Here is a 4,925-nt window from a genome sequence, read left to right as displayed (position 1 = left end):
TTGAAGCGGCCGACGAGGGGAGAGGCCATTTTGATTTTGGTGCTCGGCAATGAGCTGGGGCAGGTGTCAGATCTTGTGGTGGGAGAGCATTTTGGTGATAGTGACCACAACTGCCTCACATTCTATATAGCCGTGGAGATGGAGAGATGCAGGCACAATGGGAGGATATTTAATTGGGGAAAAGGAAACTATGATACTATCAGACGTGAGTTGGGAACCATGGACTGGGAGCAATTATTCCATGGAAAGGCCACGACAGACATGTGGAGACGGTTTAAGGAACAGTTGTTGTGAGTGATGCACAAATGTGTTCCTCTGCGACAGGCAAGAAGGGGTAAGATAAAGGAACCTTGGATGTCGAGAGCGGAGGAGCTTCTTTTCGAAAGAAAGAAGGCAGCTTACGTAAAGTGGAGGAAGGAAGGGTCTTGCTCAGCTCTAGAAGATTACAGGCAGGCGAGGAAGGAGCTCAAAAATGGCCTGAGGAGAGCCAGGAGGGGGCAGGAAAAAGGCTGGGCAGGAAGGATTAGGGAGAATCCAAAGACATTTTACACGGATGTGAGGAGTAAGACAATGATCAAAGAAAGAGTAGGGGCGATCAGGGATAGCATAGGGAGCTTGTGTATAGAGTCTAAGGAGGTCGGGGAATCTCTAAATGAGTTTCTTTTGCTTCTGTCTTTTCTAAAGAAAAGGACCTTGTAGTGAATGAAACCGTTGAGGAGCAGGTAAGCATGCTGGAACAGATAGGGATTGAGGAAGCTGATGTGCTGAACATTTTGACAAACATTATGATTGACAAGTCACCAGGGCCAGACCACATTTGTCCTCGGCTGTTTTGGGAAGTGAGAAATGTGACTGCTTCGCTGCTTGCGAAAATCCTTACATCCTCGCTCTCCCTTGGAGTCGTACCTGAGAACTGGAGGGAGGCAAAGGAAATAGGGAAATCCCCGGCAATTACAGACCAGTCAGTCTCACATCTGTCGTCTGTAAGGAGTTAGAAAGGATTATAAGGGACAGGATTTATGAGCATCTGGAAGACCATGGCTTGATTAAATGCAATCAACACGGCTTTGTGAGGGGCAGATCATGCCTCACAAACCTTCCTGAGTTCTTTGAGGATGTGACTGGGCAAGTTGATGAGGGTTGAGCTCTGGATGTTGTGTGTGTAGACTTCAGTAAGGCATTTTGTGCGAGATATGCGGCTGTCCGGCCCCATCTCCGGCAATTTTATTTCCCTTCCCAGGAACAAAGACACGGAGGAGTCTGTCCAAAACTTTTCATTCAAATTTGCAAAGTCGGGTGCAATGCCTCGTGGGTACACGCACAAGCATAATCATCTCCACACATTATATACACGTATAGTGGGCTGGGTCTCCTACTGTGTCTTGACCAATGAGTGCTAGGGTTCCCCACTGTTTTCCTTATTTGGGTTCTGGTGCCTGCGATTATTTTGTTACTCACTTGGCCAATCAGTGTTCGAGCTCCCCGTTCTTTCCTTATATGGATGATGTTGTACAACTGTGGTTAAGGGCGGTCTCTCAACTATCGAGGAAAGCTGTTACAATTGTTTCATTCATAAAAACATGGGGGAGGTCCGGCACCAGTTTCGAGTGTCTGCTTGTGTTTACTATAAGGTAGAAAAGACTAAAATGCAGCTAACCGTTTAAAAATTACACTACCCCCTACAAATCACCCGTGTCTTTTCTTACGGTCTGTAATTTTTAAACCGTAAGTTTCTTCTCCAGGGCGTTTAATAACTCCCGAGCTTGTTCATCAAACTGCCCGTCTCTAATATTACCCCCGCCCAAGGGGGATTCACGTTGTTCCATCTCGAGATTCATTCGTTCAACCTGCCCATAGGGACCATCCCTCTTAGTAAGGGCGGTTTCGATCAGTCGTTGAGTTAATCCCCGGACGCAGGGAATAACACAACACCCAAGGGCAGTGAGTACCCCTGCCACCACTATACATGAGACAAGAAAGGGAACGACCACCCCCGTCCATTTACCGAACCAAGCTTCCAACCAGTCCGTGAGGCCAGAGTCGATGCCCGAGTTTTCGGCCAGTTCGTCCGCCAATGTGGTGAGTCCATCCAGGGCGCGGGTGATGGACCCATCAGGGGCTGTGTTGTTGGGGATGAAAGTGCAGCACTGAGTGCCTATTATGACACAAACACCCCCCTTCTCTGCCAACATCATGTCTAAGGCCAACCTATTTTCCCACGCCATCCGATTAGTGGCGTCCAGTTGTTCTGCTATTCCTTTCACTGCATCCCGGGTATAATGAATGAACCTCTGCTGATTGTAGTAAATATAATTAATCCAATCCACGTTCTTATTGATGGTCACCCACCAGAACAATGACGACTCAAAACCCGCCACTATCTGGTTCCTAGCCTTGTATTCGTCAGGAACACCTCCGGGGATCTCTATGGCATCTAAATATATGTTATCATCGAAAGAGGTCGCCAAAGCTCTCTCAGTTCTTCCACTGGAACGGGGTTGCTCTTATTTTTCGAATGCCAGGGTGAATGGGATGGCCAATTGAACGATTGCAGAAGTGCCCGTCCATTTTCTGAGCAGGGTCGGTCGCAGAACCCTCCCACCACAGTACCACCAGAGGTCTGCCCTAGGCACATGAATGTGGGAGTAATTCCCGCCCCCGGTGGTTTCATTGACCAGCCGAATTGATCCGCTGCACTTGTCAAATGTACCCACATCGTTGTCCCACTGTAGTCCCGTCCGAGAGACTCAGGCCTGGTGCGTACCCGTTACCCCTGAGAATGATGGCGGGCGGGGCGCTCCCTCAGACCTGACGGGGGGAAACTTCAAACTCAAGGGTCGACAAGTGGAGTCGTTCCAGGCCTCTCGGTCCTGGTACAGCCTTGTCATGCAGTCCAAGGCTCGTGGGTGTTTCTCCCATCCCAGCAGGAATGGGACCACCTGAGGGTTAGGGCGGGCACCCGTGCATGCGTAGCAATCACTCTTTTTCATGCTCCTCACAGTATATTTGACCCATTCCATCCAGGCATTCGCCTCCCCGTATCCCGTTTCTATTTCAAAGGTCTTTTCCAAATCCGTCACCTCAATTATTCTAATTTTACCCTGCTCGTCGGTGGTGGATGAGCCCCCAGACTCAGCTTCAATGACCGTGATATACGTGCAGCACAGCTGCACCCCCTCCTGTCTTGCCTGGCCCCCAACTCTAATACCCAGTTTTGTTCCATTAAGGCTCGCCCCGTTGTTTCCGAAGTTCTTTATGGTCAGATAGAGCGGATTGCACTGATTCTGCCCACAATCCCGTCCAGGGGTGATGGGATCACGGACAACTGACACCATAGCCTGGACCCCGGGGGCTGGAGGCCTATGTATGTCTTCCCTACCATGCAATTGTAATACTAACGTCTGACCCTGGAATCCCCTTTCTCTCTCTAGGTTCCGTTTAGTTTGATTCAGTTCACTTTTAGTCCTGCAGGGCACCAACCCACATAGGTCTAAGCTAAATGTCTGTGTTGGCGTGTTGGCAAGCACGGAGATGGAGAACCACTGACGGTCCTCTACTTGTTTTTTTTCCGGAGGCCAAATTGGGGAACACGCACACTATGACCCAGCCCAAGGATAATGGCATAGCAAGTTAACAATACGATTGACCGCATTTTGTCGCGACACCTGTAGCCAGAGGGCACAGTTCCTTTAGACTCGCCAAAGTCCGAGAGGTTCGTTCGCCCTCCGTCGGTTGTGGCACTGGTCCCTTGACTCGACTGTAATGTGTCCAGCCCTTTTTGGCCGTACGGACAGCCGTTTCGGTCGTCAAACGTACCAGGAAGGGACCGTCCCAAGTTGGTTCGAGGGTACGTTGCTTCCAGCTTTTAATTAGGACCCACTGACCTGGCATGACGGTGTGCACCGCAAACTCGAGGGGCGGCGTCTGTGCCAAAAGTCCCTGTTGGCGTAAACGAGATAGAGCAGACCCCAGAGCCACCACATATTTTTGCACAAACATATCCCGAGACTCGAATACAGGAGGTTCCCCCTTCGGCCCATGGAACGGGAGGCCAAACATCATTTCGAAAGGGGAGACGCCCAAATCCCGCCTTGGCTGGGTGCGAATTTGCAAGAGGGCAAGGGGTAGGCATTTGGTCCAAGGCAGGCCGATTTCACTAGTGAGTTTGGTTAGCTGCTTTTTGATGGTCTGGTTCATTCTTTCGACCTTGCCAGAGGAGGGGGGATGCCAGGAGGTGTGCAAATCACAGTCAATCCTCATTGCTTGCACTACATTCTGGAGGACGGTCGAGGTGAAGTGGCTCCCCTGGTCAGAGTCAATGGCGCGGGTAGCCCAAATCGTAGGATGATTTGTTCGAGTAGAATTTTGCTAACCTGAGTTGCTGTTGCCGTGGCAGTGGGGAAAGCTTCCACCCATCCTGTCAGGTGATCTACTATTACTAATAGATACTTCAGGCGACCTATGGCGGGGAGCTCAGTGTAATCTACCTGGACATACTCAAACGGCCTATAGGCCGGACTCCTACCCCCTTGTCTTGCATGCTGCCTCAGCCCCCTTTTGTTAATCTTTCGACATGTTATGCAATCTCCTGTGACCTGCTTGGCTACCGTGTACAGACCAGGGTGAGCATATCGGCGCAGGAAGGCATCACACAGTGCCTGGGCGCCCCAGTGACCCCCTTGGTGTAGACGGGCAATAATGTCCCGCGTCAACGGTCGATGTAGTAGCTGGCGGCCATCGGGTAAGGTCCACTTCCCTTCCTTATCCTTTTTTCCCCCCAGAGACGCAAGAAGAGTTTCTTCTTTGTCAGTAAACGTGGGCACTTCGGTAATTTCGGATATCCGGGGAATCCTTACCAGGCACTTTATTACTTCGTTTCCCATCCCGGCCAATTTTGCCTGTTAATCTGCCAATTGATTCCCCAG

At 50.4% G+C, this 4,925-nt stretch overlaps 1 pseudogene; it reads right to left on the bottom strand.

Annotated features, from left to right (window-relative positions):
- Nucleotides 1-1,661: 1,661 nt before the first annotated feature.
- On the bottom strand, nucleotides 1,662-3,526 carry LOC122546794 (annotated as a pseudogene).
- Between the last annotated feature and the right edge of the window lie 1,399 nt (nucleotides 3,527-4,925).

The sequence above is a fragment of the Chiloscyllium plagiosum genome, unplaced genomic scaffold, assembly GCF_004010195.1.
Source record: "Chiloscyllium plagiosum isolate BGI_BamShark_2017 unplaced genomic scaffold, ASM401019v2 scaf_10411, whole genome shotgun sequence".
Taxonomy (NCBI): Eukaryota; Metazoa; Chordata; class Chondrichthyes; order Orectolobiformes; family Hemiscylliidae; genus Chiloscyllium; species Chiloscyllium plagiosum.
Note: the sequence above shows the minus strand (reverse complement) of the source record. Positions and strands in the feature narration are given on the sequence as shown.